This window comes from Giraffa tippelskirchi, chromosome 12, assembly GCF_054371585.1.
Source record: "Giraffa tippelskirchi isolate mGirTip1 chromosome 12, T2T-mGirTip1v1.2.pri, whole genome shotgun sequence".
NCBI classification, from domain to species: domain Eukaryota; kingdom Metazoa; phylum Chordata; class Mammalia; order Artiodactyla; family Giraffidae; genus Giraffa; species Giraffa tippelskirchi.
Window position 1 is genome coordinate 48218700 of NC_137286.1, and position 22438 is coordinate 48241137.

The 22438-nt window shown below is 39.4% G+C and overlaps 1 long non-coding RNA gene across 1 annotated transcript in view; it reads left to right on the forward strand.

The window, feature by feature from the left end:
* The first annotated feature begins 248 nt into the window (after nt 1-248).
* The window catches only part of LOC145529381 (uncharacterized), a 278482-nt gene continuing 256292 nt past the window's right edge, over nt 249-22438 (forward strand). Inside the window, exon 1 of the long non-coding RNA XR_014071152.1 lies at nt 249-416. This is a non-coding gene — a long non-coding RNA (uncharacterized LOC145529381). The remainder of the gene's footprint in view (nt 417-22438) is intronic.

The following is a 22438-nucleotide window of genomic DNA, read 5'->3' on the forward strand; positions in this document are numbered from 1 at the left end:
GCTACATTCATTGATTTATATATTGTTTATGGCTGCCGTACTGCTAAATGGCAGAGTTCAGATGTGTGACAGAGACTATATGAAGCCTAAAACATTTACTACCTCACCCTTTACAGAAAAGGGTTGCTGGTCCCTTGACTAGGGCCATGCAGGAATTATTTCCTATTTCTTCCATGTCAGACAGTGTACTGAGTACTTAGAGGTGAAAGAATACGTTCTGTGCCCTCAGGATGCTAATAGTTTAGTGAGGAGGAGGGGGCTAAGATGGCGGAGGAATAGGACGGGGAGACCACTCTCTCCTCCACAAATTTATAGAAAGAACATCTGAACGCTGAGCAAACTTCACAAAACTACTTCTGAACGCTGGCAGAGGACGTCAGGCATCCAGAAAGACAGCGCATTATCTTCGAAAGCAGGTAGGAGAAATTATAAAAGATAAAAAGAGAGACTAAAGAGTTAGGGACGGAGACCCGTCCCGGGGAGGGAGTCGTAAAAGAGGAGAAATTTCCAAGCACCAGGAAACCCCCTCACCGGCGGGTTTGGGGGAAGATTTCGAATCTCGGAGGGCAACATAACTGGGAGAAAAAATAAATAAAACCCACAGATTACGTGCCTAAAGGCAACTCCCAGCAAAGAACCCCAGACTCTCGCATCCGCCACCAGCAAGTGGGGGCTGAACGGAGAGGAGCGGGCGGCACTGCTTAGGGTAAGGACTGGGCCCAAACGCCCTGAGGGCAATCTGAGGGAGCTAACGTGAGATAGTAACCTGAACTGTGGGACAGCCAGAGAGAGAGAACTATCCCACGAAAAGCTCAAATCTAAGGCACTGCCGGCCCGCTCACAGAACAAAGGACTGAGCGGTTCCAGAGGAGAGCTAGCCGGCTGGGACCGCCCCATCCCCCGCCGGACACAGCAGGCAGGCGGGGCCAGCCAGAGCCGGAAAGGGGCAAACTGGGCCCCAGAGAGGGCACCCCCTACCAATCTGCAAACAGGCTCCCAGTTTCTAAACAAAGACTGCCTGAGATCCCAGAGGGTCAACAGCCGCCGGGAGGGTTGCAGCCAGAGACCAGCTCCCCAGAACCGACACAAAGCACACCGGAGCCAGACGCGCCCGTAAACCGAGGCGGGGACCAGGGAGGTGATAAGCCGCACCGCACCGAGGCGGGGACCGAGGCGGGGACCAGGGAGGTGATAAGCCGCACCGCCCCAACAGGGGGTAGCGCGCTCGCCAAACTGCTGGCTGCCTGAGCAGCTCCGACCGGGAACGGCACAAACTGCGGGCGCAACCGAGTCTGCGCCTTTGTGGAGTACCCGGGAACCTGAACCCGAGCGGCTTAGACCTGGGAAGTGCACGCATCTCAGGGCCCACTCCCCGGGCGAGTAACCTGAAGCCTGAGCAGGGTAGAAGGGGAAAGCACACACGCTGTGAGCGGGGGCGAACCCAGTGCAGCCGAGACACTGCGAGCTCTCCACACACATGCCAGTGATATAGGTTTGCAGTGTTCCTCCCTCCCCACAGCAGGACTGAATAAGCGAACCTAAAGAGACTACCTCCGCCCCTTTATGGCAGGGCGGAAATTAGATACTGAAGAGACCTCCAAACAGAAGCCAAATAAACAGAGGGAAGCGCGTTGGAAGTGACAGGCCAACAGATTAAAATCCCTGTAGTTAACACCGACTGCATTGAAAGGGGCATATAGATCTTGAAAAGTATAAGCAGAAACAAGGATCTATCTGAAATTGAACAGACCCCACACTGCTCACAACAGCCCCAGAGAAAGTCCGGGATATATATTTTTACTATTATCTTTTTTTTTAATTTTTAAAAAATTTTTTTCTTTCTTTTTTTCTTTAAGTCCTCTATTACACGTTTAATTTTCATTTTCATAACCCACTATTACCTTGCAAAAAAAAAACCTCTATTTTTAAAGCAAACTGCATACATATATCATATACCTTTTGTGTTTTCTTTTTTTTTACTGTTTCTTTCCTGTTTTACTTTTTTTTTACTGTTTCTTTTTTACTGTTTTACTGTTTTTTTTCTTTTTACACTGTTTTCTTTTTTTATATTGTATGTTTTATAAGAGTCTAACCTCTACTCTAGATTTTTAATCTTTGTTTTACATATTTGGTATCAATTTTGTACATTTAATAATCCAATCTTTAGTACCCATTTTTACTCAGGAGTATGATTACTGGCTTGATTACTCTCTCCCCCTGTTGACGCTCTTTCTTCTCCCCCAGGGAACCTCTATCTCCCACCCTCCTCCTTCTCTTCTCAACCCAATTCTGTGAATCTCTGAGGGTGTTCTGGGTACCGGAGAACACTTTGGGAACAGAATACTACCCAGATCTCTCTCTCCCCTCTTGATTCCTCCCTTTCTACTCATGCTCACCTCTATTACCTTCCTCCCCCCCTCTTTGTATCTCTGTGAACCGCTTTGAGGGTTCCAGACTGTGGAGAGCACAGAGGGAAGTGCTTACTGGCTAGACTGCTCTCTCCACGTTTGACTCCCCCTCTTCTCCTCCTGGTCACCTCAAACTCCCCCCCCCTCACTTCACCTCTCCATGTAACTCAGTGAAACTTTCTGGGTATCCCTCACTGTGGAGAATCTTTTCACCATTAACCTAAAAGTTTTATTATGATGCTGTATGGATGGAGAAGTCTTGAGGCTACTGCAAGAATAAGACTGAAAGCCAGGGGAAACATTAATTAATAAGAGATCATCCAATAGCCTCCACATATACACTGAAACCAAGCTCCACCCAAGAGCCAATAAGTTCCAGAGCAAGACATACCAGGCAAATTCTCCAGCAACGCAGGAACATAGCCCTGAGCATCAATATACAGGCTGCCCAGAGGCACACTAAATCCATAGACATCTCAAAACTCAATACTGCACACGCTATTGCACTCTAGAGAGAAGAAATCCAGCTCCACCCACCAGAACACCAACACAAGCTCCCTTATCCAGGAAACCTTGACAAGCCACCCGTCCAACCCCACCCACAGTGAGGAACCTCCACAATAAAGAGGAACTTCAAACTACCAGAATACAGAAAGGCCACGCCTAACACAGCAATCTAAACAAGATGAAAAGACAGAGAAATACTCAGCAAGAAAAGGAAAATGAGAAATGCCCACCAAACCAAACAAAAGAGGAGGAGATAGGGAATCTATCTGAAAAAGAATTTAGAATAATGATAATAAAAATGATCCAAAATCTTGAAAGCAAAATGGAGTTACAGATAAATAGCCTGAAGACAAGGATTGAGAAGATGCAAGACATGTTTATCAAGGACCTAGAAGAAATAAAAAGGAGTCAATATAGAATGAATAATGAAATAAAGGAGATAAAAGACACTCTGGAGGGAACCAACAGTAGAATAACGGAGGCAGAAGATAGGATAAGTGAGGTAGAAGATAGAATGATGGAAATAAATGAAGCAGAGAGGAAAAAAGAAAAAAGAATCAAAAGAAATGAGGAAAACCTCAGGGACCTCTGGGACAATATGAAACGCCCCAACATTCAAATCATAGGAGTCCCAGAAGAAGAAGATAAAAGGAAAGGCCATGAAAAATTACTCGAGGAGATAATAGTTGAAAATTTCCCTAAAATGAGGAAGGAAATAGTCACAGAAGTCCAAGAAACCCAGAGAGTCCCAAACAGGGTAAACCCAAGGTGAAACACCCCAAGACACATATTAATCAAATTAACAAAGATCAAACACAAGAACAAATATTAAAAGCAGCAAGGGAAAAACAACAAATAACACACAAGGGGATCCCCATAAGGATAACAGCTGATCTTTCAATAGAAACTCTTCAGGCTAGAAGGGAATGGCAGGACATACTTAAAGTAATAAAAGAGAATAATCTACAACCCAGATTACTGTACCCAGCAAGGATCTCATTCAGATATGAAGGAGAATTCAAAAGCTTTACAGACAAGCAAGAGCTGAGGGAATTCAGCACCACCAAACCAGCTCTCCAACAAATGCTAAAGGATCTTCTCTGAACAGGAAACACAGAAAGGATGTTTCAACACGAACTCAAAACAACAAAGTAAATGGCAACGGGATCATACTTATCAATAATTAACTTAAATGTAAATGGGTTGAATGCCCCAACCAAAAGACAAAGGCTGGCTGAATGGATACAAAAACAAGACCCCTATATATGCTGTCTACAAGAGACCCACCTCAAAACTAGGGACACATACAGACTGAAAGTGAAGGGATGGAAAAACATATTTCATGCAAACGGAGACCAAAAGAAAGCAGGAGTCGCAATACTCATTTCAGATAAAATAGACTTTAAAATAAAGGCTGTGAAAAGGGACAAAGAAGGACACTACATAATGATCAAAGGGTCAATCCAAGAAGAAGATGTAACAATTATAAATATATATGCACCCAACATAGGAGCACCACAATATATAAGGCAAATACTAACAAGTATGAAAGGGGAAATTAACAATAACACAATAATAGTGGGAGACTTTAATACTCCACTCACACATATGGATAGATCAACTAAACAGAAAATTAACAAGGAAACACAAACTTTAAATGATACAATAGACAAATTAGATTTAATTGATATATACAGGACTTTCCACCCCAAAACAACCAATTTCACCTTTTTCTCAAGTGCACACGGAACTTTCTCCAGGATAGATCACATCCTGGGCCATAAATCTAGCCTTGGTAAATTCCAAAAAATTGACATCATCCCAGCCATCTTCTCTGACCACAATGCAGTAAGATTAGACCTCAATTACAGGAAAAAAACTATTAAAAATTCCAACATATGGAGGCTGAACAACACGCTTCTGAATAACCAACAAATCACAGAAGAAATCAAATTATGCATAGAAACAAATAAAATGAAAACACAACAACCCAAAACCTATGGGACACTGTAAAAGCAATGCTAAGGGGAAGGTTCATAGCAATACAGGCGTACCTCAAGAAACAAGAAAAAAATCAAATAAATAAACTAACTCTACCCCTAAAGCAACTAGGGAAGGAAGAAATGAAGAACTCCAGGGTCAGTAGAAGGAAAGAAATCTTAAAAATTAGGGCAGAAATAAATGCAAAAGAAACAAAAGGGACCATAGCAAAAATCAACAAAACTAAAAGCTGGTTTTTCGAGAAGATAAACAAAATTGACAAGCCATTAGCCAGACTCATCAAGAAACAAAGAGAGAAGAATCAGATCAACAAAATTAGAAATGAAAATGGAGAGATCACAACAGACTCCACAGAAATACAAAGGATCATAAGAGACTACTACCAACAGCTATATGCCAATAAAATGGACAACTTGGAAGAAATGGACAAATTCTTAGAAAAGTATAACTTTCCAAAACTGAACCAGGAAGAAATAGATCTTAACAGACCCATCACAAGCACGGAAATCGAAACTCTAATCAGAAATCTTCCAGCAAACTAAAGCCCAGGACCAGATGGCTTCACAGCAGAATTCTACCAAAAATTTAGAGAAGAGCTAACATCTATCCTACTCAAACTCTTCCAGAAAATTGCAGAAGATGGTAAACTTCCAAATTCATTCTATGAGGCCACCATGACCCTAATTCCAAAACCAGACAAAGATGCCACAAAAAAAGAAAACTACAGGGCAACATCACTGATGAACATAGATGCAAAAATCCTTAATAAAATTCTGGCAAACAGAATCCAACATCATATTAAAAAGATCATACATCATGACCAAGTGGGCTTTATCCCAGGAATGCAAGGTTTCTTTAACATCCGCAAATCAATCAATGTAATACACCACATTAACAAATTGAAAGATAAAAACCATATGATTATCTCAATAGATGCAGGAAAAGCCTTTGACAAAATTCAACATCCATTTATGATAAAAACCCTCCAGAAAGCAGGAATAGAAGGAACATACCGCAACATAATAAAAGCTATATATGACAAACCCACAGCAAACATTATCCTCAACAGTGAAAAATTGAAAGCATTTCCCCTAAAGTCAGGAACAAGGCAAGGATGCCCACTTTCACCACTACTATTCAACATAGTTTTGGAAGTTTTGGCCACAGCAATCAGAGCGGAAAAAGAAAGAAAAGGAATCCAGATAGGAAAAGAAGAAGTAAAACTCTCACTATTTGCAGATGACATGATCCTCTACATAGAAAACCCTAAAGATTCTACCAGAAAATTACTAGAGCTAATCAATGAATATAGTAAAGTTGCAGGATATAAAATTAACACACAGAAATCCCTTGCATTCCTATACTCCAATAATGAGAAAACAGAAAGAGAAATTAAGGAAACAATACCATTCACCATTGCAACAAAAAGAATAAAATACTTAGGAATATATCTACCTAAAGAAACAAAAGACTTATATATAGAAAACTATAAAACACTGATGAAAGAAATCAAAGAGGACACAAACAGATGGAGAAATATACCGTGTTCATGGATTGGAAGAATTAATATAGTGAAAATGAGTATACTACCCAAAGCAATCTATAGATTCAATGCAATCCCCATCAAGCTACCAATGGTATTTTTCACAGAACTAGAACAAATCATTTCACAATTTGTATGGAAATAAAAGAAACCTCGAATAGCCAAAGCAATCTTGAGAAGGAAGAATGGAACTGGAGGAATCAACCTGCCTGACTTCAGGCTCTACTACAAAGCCACAGTCATCACGACAGTATGGTACTGGCACAAAGATAGAAATATAGATCAATGGAACAAAATAGAAAGCCCAGAGATAAACCCACGCACCTATGGACACCTTATCTTTGACAAAGAAGGCAAGAATATACAATTGAAAAAAGACAATCTCTTTAACAAGTGGTGCTGGGAAAACTGGTCAACCACTTGTAAAAGAATGAAACTAGAACACTTCCTAACACCATACACAAAAATAAACTCAAAATGGATTAAAGATCTAAATGTAAGACCAGAAACTATAAAACTCCTAGAGGAAAACATAGGCAAAACACTCTCCGACGTAAATCACAGCAGGATCCTCCATGACCCACCTCCCAGAATATTGGAAATAAAAGCAAAAATAAACAAATGGGACCTAATTAAAATTAAAAGCTTCTGCACAACAAAGGAAACTGTAAGCAAGGTGAAAAGATAGCCTTCAGAATGGGAGAAAATAATAGCAAATGAAGCAACAGACAAACAATTAATCTCAAAAATATACAAGCAACTCCTGCAGCTGAATTCCAGAAAAATAAATGACCCAATCAAAAAATGGGCCAAAGAACTGAACAGACATTTCTCCAAAGAAGACATACAGATGGCTAACAAACACATGAAAAGATGCTCAACATCACTCATTATTAGAGAAATGCAAATCAAAACCACAATGAGGTACCATTTCACACCAGTCAGAATGGCTGCTATCCAAAAGTCTACAAGCAATAAATGCTGGAGAGGGTGTGGAGAAAAGGGAACCCTCTTACACTGCTGGTGGGAATGCAAACTAGTACCACCACTATGGAGAACAGTGTGGAGATTCCTTAAAAAACTGGGACTAGAACTGCCATATGACCCAGCAATCCCACTGCTGGGCATACACACTGAGGAAACCAGAATTGAAAGAGACACGTGTACCCCAATGTTCATCGCAGCACTATTTACAATAGCCAGGACATGGAAGCAACCTAGATGTCCATCAGCAGACGAATGGATAAGGAAGTTGTGGTACATATACACAATGGAATATTACTCAGCCGTTAAAAAAATACATTTGAATCGGTTCTACTGAGATGGATGAAACTGGAGCCCATAATACAGAGTGAAGTAAGCCAGAAAGAAAAACACCAATATAGTATACTAATGCATATATATGGAATTTGAAAAATGGTAACGATAACCCTATATGTGAGACAGAATAAGAGACACAGATGCATAGAATAGTCTTATGGACTCTGAGGGAGAAGGTGAGGGTAGGACATTCTGGGAGAATAGCATTGAAACATGTATATTATCATATGTGAAACAGAACACCATTCCATGTTTGATGCATGAGACAAATGTTCAGGGCTGGGGCAGTGGGATGACCCAGGGGGATGGGATGGGGAGGGAGGTGGGAGGGGGGCCCAGGAGGGGGAACACATGTAAACCCATGGCTGATTCATGTCAATGTATGGCAAAAACTACTACAGTATTGTAAAGTAATTGGCCCCCAACTAAAATAAATAAATTTATTAAAAAAAAATAGTTTAGTGAGAAGAAAGTTATGTAGATAGGCAATGAAAACATAGCACCATGCTCTCAAAGCTATGGTTTTTCCAGTAGTCACGAATGGATGTGAGAGTTGGACCGTAAAGAAGGCTGAGTGCTGAAGAATTGATGCTTTTGAACTGTGGTGTTGGAGAAGATTCTTAAGAGTCCGTTGGACTGCAAGGAGATCAAGCCAGTCAATCTTAAAGGAAATCAATCCTGAATATTCATTGGAGGGACTGATGCTGAAGCTGAAGCTCCAATAATTTGGCCACCTGATGTGAAGAGCTGACTCATTAGAAAAGACCCTGATGCTGGAAAAAACTGAAGACAGGAGGAAAGGGGATGACAGTGGACAAGATGGTTGGATGGCATCACACCAAGTCAATGGACATGAGCTTGAGAAAGCTCCGGGAGATAGCGAAGGACAGGGAAACCTGGCGTGCTGCAGTCCATGGGGTCACAAAGAGTTGCACATGACTGAGCGACTGAACAACAACAACAATAACCATGCTTTCACACATTGTTCTGGATTTTATAGAACAGGCCAAGCAATTTGGAAAACTGTTTCTGTCTACCAAAGCTAAACACAGTTACCTGCAATAACCCGACACTTCCACTCCTGTGTTTATACCCGACAGAAATAAGTGCCTGTGTTTACTAAAAGGTATATATACATAGGAAGGGTCCAGGAAACGTTATTCATGACAGCCCCCTAGTGGAAACACACCTATATAATCATCAACATTTGAATGGATAAATACATTCCAGTATCTTTATTGGAATACTATACAGTAATGAAAAATAGCGCCTGCCATACAGTACATTCTAGTACATGGATGAATTTCACAAACCTGATGTTGAATGGAAAATCCAGACAGGAAAGAACTCAGATTGCATGATTTGATTTCAAGAATATGAAGCTCATAAATAGACATAACTGATGTATTCAGGGAGAAGTCAGAATAGTGATTATCTTTATCTCTGATAGCTCAGTTGGTAAAGAATCCACCTGCAATGTAGGAGACCCGAGTTCAGTTTCTGGGTCTGGAAAATCTGTTGGAGAAGGAATAGGCTACCCACTCCAGTATACTTGGGCTCCCCTTGTAGCTTAGCTGGTAAAGAATCTGCCTGCAATGTGGGAGACCTAGGTTCGATCCCTGGGTTGGGAAGATTCCCTGGAGAAGGGGAAGGCTACCCACTCCAGTATTCTGGCCTGGAGAATTCCATGGACTGTATATAGTCCATGGGGTTGCAAAGAGTCAGACACAACTGAGTGACTTTCACGTTCACTTCACTTTTGATTATCTAGCTTGGAGAGCACAAGACAGTTTTTCTGGGAGGCTTAAAATCTTCTGTGTCTTAACTGGCTGTAGTCACATGACTTTTGCATACATAAAAGTTAGTTGTAACATTTTTGTACTTTACTGATGTAGAGTATTAGTGTTAGTTGCTCAGTTGTGTCCATCTATTTGTGATTCCATGGACTGTAGCACACCAGGCTCCTATGTCCATGGGATTCTGCAGGAAAGAATACTGGAGTGAGTAGCCATTTCATTCTCCAGGGGATCTTCCCAACCCAGGGATCAAACTTGTGTCTCCTGCCTTGGCAGGAGGATTCTTTACTGTCTGAGCTACCAGGTAGTTTAATTAATACTTAAAAAATGAAAATACAGAGTCACTTCCACAGAATTGATAATAAGTGTTATGCTTATGCAGAAAAATGAGAGACTAATAGCTGAGGGAAATAGGAATGCTGTCTACTGAAGTCAGAATTTGAGCTTCAGGAGTGAAGCTTTCCCTGGAAGACCAGAGTAGAAAGAATGTCCTGGGAGAGGAAATAACATACGAAAAGTCTGAAAAAAAAGACTTATTCAGGAAACTTCTGCAAGTGCTTTCTAATCACATACAAAGTAGTGTTTCTAATCACATACAAAGTATTTTTACTCCCCTCCATTCTTCTTTTCTCATGCCTTCCTATTTAAATTTCTTTTATTTTATAATTATTTTCATGTCTTTCAGTTATTGTAATTTTCAACTCAAGCATTTATATTTTATTCCTTTTTATACTTTTATAGAAATAAAACTAACATACTATGTCTTTTCCTTTCAAAATATACAATTCAATCATTTTCAGTACCTTCACAATACAGTGCAACCACCACCATTCTCATTCCAGAATATATTCTTCATCTCAGAAACAAACCCTGTACCCATTGGTAGTCACTGTCAATTCTCCTCTCTTCAAGTCCTTGGAAACTTCTAATCTAATTTCACCCTCTGGATTTCTCTATATTAGACATCTCAACTAAATTGAATTATGCAGTATGTGCTCTATCAGGTCTGGCTTCTTTTCAAGGCTCATCTGTGTTTTAGCATGACTAAGCAGTATTTCAATCAGTGAACTAAAATGGACTGGAATGGGTGAATTTAATTCAGATAGCCATTATCTCTACTACTGTGGGCAAGAATCCCTTAGAAGAAATGGAGCAGCCATCATAGTCAAAAAAAGAGTCCGAAATGCAGTACTTGGGTGCAATCTCAAAAACGACAGAATGATCTCTGTTAGTTTCCAAGGCAAACCATTCAATATCACAGTAATCCAAGTCTATGCCCCAACCAGTAATGCTGAAGAAGCTGAAGTTGAACGGTTTTATGAAGACCTACAAGACTGTCTAGAACTAACACTCCCAAAAGATGTCCTTTTCATCATAGGGGACAGGAATGCAAAAGTAGGAATTCAAGAGACATCAAGAATAACAGGCAAATTTGGCCTTGGAGTACAAAACGAAGCAAGCCAAAGGCTAACAGAGTTTTGTCAAGACAACGCAGTGGTCATAGCAAACACCCTCTTCCAACAACACAAGAGAAGACTCTACACATGGACATCATCAGGTGGTCAATACCAAAATCAGATTGATTATGTTCTTTGAAGCCAAAGTCAGCAAACACAAGACCAGGGGCTGACTGTGGCTCAGATCATGAAGCCTTATTGCCAAGTTCAGACTTAAATTGAAGAAAGTAGAGAAAACCACTAGACCATTCAGGTGTGACCTAAATCAAATCCCTTGTGAATATGTAGTAGAAGTGACAAATAGCTTCAAGGGATTAGATCTGATAAACAGAGTGCCTGAATAACTATGGATGGAGGTTCCTGACATTGTATAGGAGGCAGTGATCAAGACCATCCCCAAGAAAGAGAAATGCAAAAAGGCAAAATGGTTGTCTGAGGAGGCCTTACAAATAGCTGAGAAAAGAAGAGAAACTAAAGGCAAAGGAGAAAAGGAAAGATATACCCATTTGAATGCAGAGTTCCAAAGAAGAGCAAGGAGAAATAAGAAAGCCTTCCTCCATGATCAGTGCAAAGAAATAGAGGAAAACAATAGAATGGGAAGCACTAAAGATCTCTTCAAGAAAATTAGAGATACCAAGGGAACATTTCATGCAAAGATGGGCACAATAAAGGACAGGAATGATATGGATTTAGCAGAAGCAAAAGATATTAAGAAGAGGTGGCAAGAATACATAGAGAACTACACAAAAAAATCTTCATGACCCAGATGACCACAAAGCTGTGATCACTCATCTAGAGGCAGACATCCTGGAATGTGAAGTCAAGTGGGCCTTAGGAAGCATCACTACGAACAAAGCTAGTGGAGGTGATGGAATTCCAGTTGAGCTATTTCAAATCCTAAAAGATGACGCTGTGAAAGTGCTGCACTCAATATGTCAGCAAATTTGAAAAACTCAGCAATGGCCACAGAAATGGAAAAGGTCAGTTTTCATTAGAATCCAAAAGAAAGGCAATGCCAAAGAATGCTCAAACTACCACACAATTGCACTCATTTCACACACTAGAAAAGTAATGCTCAAAATTCTCCAAGCCAGACTCCAACAGTATGTGAACTGTGACCTTCCAGATGTTCAAGCTGGACTTAGAAAAGGCAGAGGAACCAGAGATCAAATTGCCAACATCCACTGGATCATCGAAAAAGCTAGAGAGTTCCGGAAAAACATCTACTTCTGTTTTATTGACTATACCAAAGCCTTTGTCTGTATGAATCACAACAAAGTGTGGAAAATTCTGAAAGAGATGGGAATGCCAGACCACCTGACCTGCCTCCTGAGAAATCTGTATGCAGGTCAAGAAGCCACAGTTAGAACTGGACATGGAACTACAGACTGGTTCCAAATCGGGAAAGGAATGCATCAAGGCTGTCTATTGTCACCCTGCTTATTTAACTTATAAGCAGAGGGCATCATAAGAAATGCTGGGCTGGGTAAAGCACATGCTGGAATCAAGATTGTCACGAGAATTATCAATAACCTCAGATACGCAGATGACACCACTCTTCCGTCAGAAAGTGAAGAACTAAAGAGCCTTCTGATGAAAGTGAAAGAGGAGAGTGAAAAAGTTGGCTTAAAGCTCAATATTCAGAAAACAATGGCATCTGGTCCCATCATTTCATAGCAAATTGATGGGGAAACAATGGAAACAGTGAGAGACTTTATTTTTTTTGGACTCCAAAACCACTGCAGATGGTGACTGCAGCCATGAAATTAAATGACGCTTGTTCCTTGGAATAAAAGCTATGACCAACCTAGACAGGATATTAAAAAGCAGAGACATTACTTTGCCAACAAAGGGCAGTCTAATCAAAGCTATGGTTTTTCCAGTAGTCATGTATGGATGTGAGAGCTGGACCATAAAGAAAGCTGAGTGCCGAAGACTTGATGCTTTTGAACTCTGGTGTTGGAGAAGATTCTTGAGAGTCCCTTGGACTGCAAGGAGATCCAACCAGTCCATCCTAAAGTAAATAGGTTCTGAATATTCATTGGAAGGACTGATGCTGAAGCTGAAACTCCAATACTTTTGCCCCCGATGTGAAGAACTGACTCATTTGAAAAGACCCCGATGCTGGGAAAGATTGAAGGCAGGAGGAGAAGGGGATGACAGAGCATGAGCAAGTTGGATGGTATCACTGACATGATGGACATGAGTCTAAGTAAATTCCGGGAGTTGGTGATGAACAGGGAAGCCTGGTGTGCTGCAGTCCATGGGGTCGCAAAGAATTGGTCATGAGTGAGTAGTCATGACTGAAGCAGTATTTCATTTTTAGATATCCCACTTTTTTTTTATCCATCATCAGTTGATGGTTATTGAGTTGTTTCCATTTTTGGTCATTGTGAATAATTCTGCTATGTACACTTGTGTACAAGTTTCTCTGTGGTCATATATTTTAAATTATTTTGGGTTCATATCTAGGAATGGAATTCATGGGTCATATGGTAGTTCTGTGTTTAATTTATTGAGAAAATGCTGTACAATTTACATTCCTATCAGCAATATATGAGGGTCCACTTTTTCAACCTGCTTGCCAATATTTATGTCTGTCTTTTTAATTATAGCCATTCTAGTGGTTATGAAGTAGTATCTCACTGTGGTTTTGATTTGTACTTTCCTAATGACTATGATTTTAAACATCTTTTGATGTACTTATTGATCATTTATATAACTTCTTTGGAGAAATATCATTTTAGACTCATTTTCAGTTGAAGAAAAGGTTATTTTTTATTGTTGAATTTTGGGTTCTTTTTTTATTATACTGGATCATTATTAAATACATATGTTGTAAATCTCTTGTTCTATGGGTTTTATTTTTCACTTTCTTGCCCTTTTAGTCACAATAGTTTTTTTTAATTTTGATAAAGTTTAATTTGTCTATTTTTTCTTTTGTTGTTTATGCTTTTGATGTCATATATAGGAAAACATTACATAACCCAAAGTTTCAAAGGTTTGTTTCTATGTTTTCTTCTAAGAGTTTTATAGTTATACCTCTTACCTCTAGGTCTTTAATCCATTATGAGTTAATTTCTGTATATGGTGTAAGGTATCTAAGTTCATAATTTTGCATGTTGACATCCAATTTTCTCAACATTGCTTGTTGTAAAATTATTCTTTCCCCATTGAATTTTCTTGGAAGACTTGTGAAGAATCAATGACCATATATGTATGGATTTATTTATGGACTATCAATTATATTCATTGATATGTGTCTGTTTCTATATGATATCATCACACCATTTGATTCTTATAGTAAATTTTGAGATGAGGAAATCTGAGTCTTTAAGGTTGTTCTTTTTGTAGAATGTTTTGGCTATTTGGGTCCCTTGCAATTCTATATGGATTTTAGAATCTGTCTGTAAATTTCTGCAAAAGCAAAGCCATTTGTGATTACATTAAATTTGTAGATCAATTTGGGGAATAATGTCATCCTAACAGAATTAAATCTTCTGATCCATGAGCATAGTATGTCTCCCAATTTGTCTATATCATCTTTGATTTTTTTTTCTATGTTTCTTTACTGATTAGTATAAAAATATATACTTCTTCTATACAACTTATTCCTAAATTTTTCTTTTTGGTTATGTTGCAAATTGAAAATATTAAAAAAAATTTTCAGCTTTTAATTAATATAGTGTATATGTACACTATACAACTGGTTTTTATTCTCAAGATTGTTTGTTCATCATAACAGATTGTTGCTTTTCTTTAGTTGTCTTTTTTAAATCAGATAGGAGAAAAAAAAGAGTTACAAATAAAAATTCATGTCAACTGTCATTTATGTTTACCTATGTAGTTACCTTTACTAGTTGCTTTTATTATTTCACATGGGTTCAATTTACTGTGTAATATCTTTTTATTTTAGCTTGAATAACTCTAGTATTTCTTGTAAGTCATATTTGCTACTGACATGTTGTCTTAGATGTTGTTTATCTAGACATGTTTTAATATATTGCTAACTTTTATAGAATAGTTTTATTGGATATAGAATTCCTGGTTGATATACTGAGACACACACACACACACACACACACACACATTATATTTTTCAGCACCTTTAAATGTTATCTCACTGATATCTGGCCTCTATGATTTCTGATAAGAAACCAGATGTTTATCTTATTGAGGATGGGTTGTATATACCGAGATTCTCTCACTGTCTTTTCCTCTTGACATTTTGATTATAATGTGTCTATGTGTAGATCTCTTTGAGGTTATTTTACATGGAGTTGCTTGAGCTTCCTGGATATGTGGATTAAAGTTTTACATCAAATTTGGGAAGTTTTATACATTATTTCTTCAAATATCCTTTCTGCTCATTTCTCTCTCCTCTCTCTTTCCAGAATACTTGTCACTCACTTTTTGGTGTCCCAGGTGTCTCTGAAGCACTGCTAGTTTTCTCCATTTTTTTTTCTTTCTGTTGTTTGGATTGGGTAATCTTGATTGACCAATCTTCAAGTTCTATGATTCTTTATTCTGCTAGCTAAAAATCTGCTGTTGAGAACCTTCATGTGTGTTTTTATTTTAGTTTATTATAATTTTCAACTCCAGAATTTCTATTTTATTCTTCTAACTGCTACATCTTTATTGATATTCTGTCACATAAGCAATTGTTCTCATACTTTCCTTTAGTCATTTAAATATAGTTTAACTCTTTAAAAAGATTTAAAATAACCAACTTACAGTCTTCATCTAGTTACTACAATAGACTTCTTCAGGGACAGTTTAAAATGATCACTCTCCCCCTTGTGTACTGTCTCTACTTTCTCATTTTTTCTGTTATATTTTTAATGGAAAGTGGAAATTTTAAATATTATCATGTTGCAACACTGAAAACCATATTCTTGCCCCTCGCCTTCACCAAGTGTTTGTTGCTGGTGTTTCTTATAGTTGTTATTACTTGTACTCAGTGACTTTCTGAACTGATTTTGTAAACTCTGTATGCTTTGTTACATGTGGACACTTAAGTCTCTCCTTGATTAGCTCAGTGGTCAGCCAGTGACTGGAGAGAGATTTCCTTAACTGCCATCACCAATAAGTCTTCCAATTTTGCATAGGAACTTTGTGTGCATGTTGGGGCATAACTTCAATACTCAGTCAGGCATTGAAAACTCTGCATTAGCCTTCACTTCCTGTTCTAGGAGTTTCGCGTTTAGCTAGATGTGAGCACTTAGGATCGTCTTGCGTCTTTCCTGATCAAGAACACTACTCTGGTCCTGCGTACTTCCTTGGGTGTGCATGTGGTCATATAGATTCCTAAGAATATATCAGACCTTTGCAAGCTCCTAAGGACGTCTCACTCCCCAACTTTTCCTTTCAGGCCTTTTGATTCATTTGTTGTTTGCTTCAGCTATTATCCACTACCTCAGGCTGCTTAATAGTTAACCACACAGTTGTAATAATGCTTTATAATCTCCCCAGGGGAAGTAATTTTCACAGTTTTAAGTTTCTGAATCGCATCAGATACAGACATCTTTGTAAGTGATACTAAACTTACATAGTGCATATACTATATAGGTCATAATTATATTACTCTGAGAATGAGGCTTTTAAAGAGCTACAGACTCCTTTGTTCCCTTCCTTTTGCTCCCCTCAATGGCTTATAGGCTATTGATTTTCATTTGAAATTGATCAATTATCTTTCAGAGCTAACAAAGAGCTGGAGAGTAGGCAAAGGGACTAAGACAAATTAAAAGGTTACAAAGCTCACTGTTCTTAGTACAATTCTGCTATTGGGGGGAGCATACATGTTCCCGATTGCTTCAAGCCTTTGATTAATTCCAGTTTTGGAGAAGTTTTTTTTATTATTAAATTCTTGCCAGTTTTCTTATTGCTTTTATGGAGGAAAGACTTTTCAGAGGGCTGTGCTCCATAACTTTTGCTGATGTCCTCAACTTTCTTGAGTATATCTGTGGCACGGTTGTTAATACATGCCAGCAAGAGCTTATGGTCTAGTTGGAGAGAGAAAGAATATGTGCAAGTATTATAGAGCAACGGAGAATGTTTTAGAGTCTTGCTACTAAATTGTTGTCCAAGGGCCAGCATCATCAATAGCATCAGAAACTTATAAGGAGGACAGAATCTCAAGTCCCTCCCTATATCTACTGCATTTTAATATTTTAGCAAGATCCCTAGGTAACTCATATATGCATTGAAGTTTGATATGCATTAATGTCATAGACCTCTTGCTAGGTTAAGCAAGGCCGGGTGCTGCTACCCACAACTCTCTATCTCAATCTTGGTGGCTTAGCACAATATTTTATATCTGATGTTGGTGGCTGGGAGCTGTCCACTATATGATGGCACAGAGATCTAGGCTCTCTTTACTTTGTGACACCATCATAGAAACACGTGACTTCTAAGTTTTCTGCTTAAAGAAAGAAAGAAATAGAGCTAGTATGCTGCCTCTTAAATGCCTCAGCCAAGAAGCGGCACAGAAAAATATTCTCACGTCTGTTGGCATGCACCATTCACACAGCTCCAAACTAGCTGCAAGTAAGTTGGAGAATGTAGAGATGGTGTGCTTGGATTATTTTTGGAGCATCATTTCTGCTACTCTCCTTCAGAGAGTTTCATATCATCCAATAGGGATATTCAGAGGAAGGATAAGTCCATTCTTAGAGGAATCCTAGAAAAGGTCATAAAGAAAGTCTGTCTTTGGTTTAGGGCTTAGAAGATAGATTGAATCTAAAAGTTAAATCAGGAGAGAAAGGTAGATAAGAGAGGAAGAAAGGAGAGCATCAGTTTAATACAATGTTGGAGAAAGAAGAACTGGGCATCAACCTTTATTCAGAGGGAAAGATATGGTGAAGATATTTCATGAAATCATCTGTGTTCACTATAAATTTGAAAACAAGTATTGAAGGATAGCTTCTTTTGAGTTTGATTTGGGTAGACTGAATGAGTTTGGATTATGAATTCTAACAGGTAATTATAAGAGTGAAATTATATCCTTATCCATCTGCCCAGGAAAGAACAATGGGATAGGGATTAATGAGTGTAGACTGGACCTTTGGGGGCTGCCTATCTAATCCCTACTCTTACAGATATTCACCCTGGGGTTTGAGGTCTGACTGTTAACACTGCTGAGATTTCAGGGAGTGTCAACCTAGATGAGCAGTTTGTAAACCAGCAGTCCTTGACCCTGGCTGCACATGAAAATCATCCACAAAGCTTGCAAAAAGTTCCAGACCAAAGGAAACACTCTCTGGGGATGTGGCTGAGACACCTGTATAAATGCTAGATAAAGAAATCCTGGTCTGTCCCAGTGGACTTCAAACTTTAATGTGCATATAGATCACATGAGGATCTTGTGAACATGAAGATTCTGAGTCAGTGGGTCAGGAGTGTGACCTGACATTCTGCATTTCTTTTTTAAAACTATTTATTTATTTTTATTTTTGGCTGCCCTGGGTCTTCGTTGCTGTGTGTGGACTTTTTCTAGTTGTGGCGAGAAGAGGCTACTCTCTAGCTGAGGTGCACGAGCTTCTCATTGCAGTGACTTCTCTTGTTGGGGAGCACGGGCTCTAGGGTGCAAGGGCTTCACTCGTTGTGACACATGGGCTTAGTTGCTCCAGAACATGTGGGATCTTCCCAGACCAGAGATTGAACCCATGTTCCTGCACTGGCAGGTGGATCCCCAGTCATTGGACCAGCAGCGAAGTCCTAGATTCCGCACTTTTAACAAATTTCTAAATGATGCTGAGGCTGCTGGTTCCGAATCCATTGAGGCCTGAATCATGTTAAATAATTCATCGATTTTAAAAGTTTTTTTTTTTCCCCAACTTCACCAGATTGGGTAGCAATTTTGGCATTGTCTAGAAGCTGGCTGGGTGGGCTCAAGCAGAGAAGCCTCTAGAGGAAGAAGTGAAATGTTTGTACTCAGAGGCTAATCCATTGCCTCCTCCGGGGTATCAGCAAGATGTGTGAGCTGGCGCTGCTCATCTCTCATGTCAACACTCCCCTTACACTGAGGGCAGGCCGTGCTGCCTCTGGGGATGTGAGACAGACTGATCTAAGATCAGAAGGAGCCAGAGTTAGTTAGGTCATGAATCAACACAAACTGTGCTGTGCCCCTGGTGGATGAAGACAGGAAGAAGTGTGAAACTGGGAAAATCATAGGCAGGAAGCACCCGGAACCCAGCCAGTCACTTTCACATGCATTATGCTAGTTCATTCTTTACAAAAAATACCCTCAAAGGTTGGCATTATTAACTGCATTTTCTAGATTAGAAAATTGTGACTCAGAGAAGGTAAATGGCTTATCAGCCTGGAAAACATCTACATAATACCCAAATCTATCTTTTCTTCATGAAAGTGCACTAAAAGTGTCTTAAATCTTTTTTTTAATATTTATTTTTATTTATTATTTATTTGACTGCAATGGGTCTTAGTCATGGTATGCAGGATCTTTAGTTGTGACATGCAAACTCTTAATTGCGGCATGTGGGATCTAGTTCCCTGACCAGGGATTGAACCCAGGACCTCTGCACTGGGAGCACAGAGTCTTAGTCATTGGACCTCAGGGAAGTCCCAAAAGTGTCTCATATTTTAAGTCATGTTGATGGTGGGTAGAGGAACTGGGGTGACACGTCATCCACTTCTGAGTCATTTTATCATGGACATGTTGGACCTGTGGTCCACCTACTGCTTCTCTCTAGCATTTTCCATCCTGTGCAATTAATCTAATGATATGGAGACAAGAAGAAACACTCTATAAAATGGAAGCTGTGCAAAAGGAAGCAATGATAGTTGAAGAATTATGGAGAATTGCTTTCTTGGCTCTTCCAATCTTTCAGAGTCTACCATCATGAAGGTCAAAAAAAGGAAATACATCCAATGCAATATAATTTTGATGTATTGAACATGGGGCTACATGTGTCCTTTTGAATTACAGTTTTCTCAGGATATATGCCCAGTAATGGGATTACTAGATCATATGATTAGTTTTATTTTTAGTTTTCTAAGGAAACTCCATACTGTTCTGTACAGTGACTGTATCAGTTTACATTTCCATCAACAATGTCAGAGAGTTCTCTTTATTCCACACCCCCTCCAGCATTTATTGTTTGTAGATTTTTTGATGATGGCCATTCTGACTGGTGTGAGGTTAATACCTCATTGTAGATTTGACATGTGTACACTTTTTGTTGTTGTTCAGTCCTTAAGTCATGTCAGACTCTTTGCAACCCCATGGACTGCAGCATGCCGGGCTCCTCTGCCCTCCACTGTCTCCCAGAATTTGCTCAAATTTATGTCCACTGAGTCAGTGATGCAATCTAACCATTTCATGCTCTGCTACCTTCTTCTCCTTTTGCCTTCAATCTTTCCCAGCATTAGGATCTTTTCCAGTGAGTCAGCTCTTTGTATCAGGTGGCCAAAGTATTAGAGCTTCAGCTTCAGCATCACTTCTAATGAATATTCAGGGTTGGTTTCCTTTAGGATTAACTGGTTTGACTTCCTTGCAGTCCACAGGACTCTCAAGAGTCTTCTCCAACACCACAGTTTCAAAGCATAAGAATACTTGATCTTACGTATATATATATATATTTTTACCTGTATACTAGCTGTCTCAATCATCTGCTGGGACAATGCTTGGAAAACTTTTCCTGAATGGGCTAGACATATTTTAGGCTTTGCAGGTCATACTCAGCTCCATAGAAAATTTGTACATTGAATCAGTGTGTCTGTGTTTTGTTAAAACTGTATTTACAAAAATAGACAGTGAGATAGAACTGGTTCTAGGCTGTAGTTTGCTGACACCTGCTCTAGGAGTGAAGTCCTATGAAGACCTTATCTTGTCTCCAACAATATGCCCAGCACTAAAAGTCAGTGCTTAGTATCAAGTGGCATGTAATAAATTTATCTATTTATTTATTATTTTTTTTTTAATTTTGGCTGTGCTAGGTCTTTATTGCAGTGTGTGGGCTTCTTTAGTTGTGGCATGGGAGCTTAGTTGCCCCACAGCATGTGGGATCTTAGTTCTCTGAACAAGGATCAAACCCACATCTCATGCATTAGAAGGTGGATTCTTAACAATTGGAAGAGGAAAATCCCTACTAAATTTATTTTTAAGTAAATGAGTGATTGAATGAATGAATAACTTAATGAATGAATCCACTACCTCAGGGGGACACAGGCAAACACAAGAGAACATAGACAATAAAAGAAGTAAGTTGTAGGCTTTTGAAGCTGAAATCTCCTCTGCTAAGAGAATATGCTATCTCTGCTGTCAAGACTTGTCACAGTTCTTAAAAACAGTTTTGTTTTGTTTTTTAAATATGGTAAGAGAGCCCAATAGAGAGAGATGGTTAGATCATTTCTAGCAGATTAACTCAAGTCCCTAATGGATCTTAATTCTTTGTGAAAATATTATAAAAGTGGAATTCTCTGTCTCAGAACCTTGCCCAGAATTATTCTTCTATAGCATCAAGCATCAAGGCTATTTTGGAGCATGGGGGAAATGGCCTGGTTCTCATTCCTTACATATTCCTTGAGAATTAAGTAAATACCATGGACTTAAGAACTCAGAGCCTTAGGTCTTAGATCAAAAGTTGGTTTGTGTTGACTAAACAGACTGGGCAATATAATCAGCCACACCAGAGAGGAAATGAGACCAGTCTGGGGCCACTGAGAAGATGTGAGGATAAGCGGGTAAGACCAGTGGAAGCTGGTGGATTATTTCTCCTTGAGAGTAACTCTCACCCATGCCTCTTCTGGCCAAGACAGACATCATCACTCTAGGTGACTGCAAGATGGGCATAGAAGCAGTTGTTGTTGTTTAGTCGCTAAGTCATGTCTGACTCTTTGCGACCCCTTGAACTGTAGCACACCAGGCTCTCCTGTCCTTCGCTATCTCCCGGAGTTTGCGCAAACCCATGTCCACTGAGTTGGTGATGCCATCCAGCCATCTCATTCTCTGTCACCCCCTTCTTCTGCCTTCAATCTTTCCCAGCATCGGGGTCTTTTCCAATGAGTTGACTCTTCCCATCAGAGGGGCAAAGTATTGGAACTGCAGCATCAGTCCTTCCAATGAATATTCAGGGTTGATTTCTTTTAGGATTGACTGGTTTGATCTCCTTGCTGTCCAGTTGATTCTCTAGAGTCTCCTCCAGCACACAATTCAAAAGAATCAATTCATCAAGTCAGGTCTTATAATGATGCTGTTTTCATGAGGCTGCATAGTCCCATGGGAGCTTACATCTATGTAACAATTCAGTTGTCAGCAGTTCTGGGACATCACAGCAGCCTAACAAGACTTTATTTCATGAAGATTCTTCTTCACTCTTTCAGGAAGAGTTATTTGAGGGACTTTCTAAGAATCTTTAGATTCCACCCATTAGGGGTTTGAGAAAA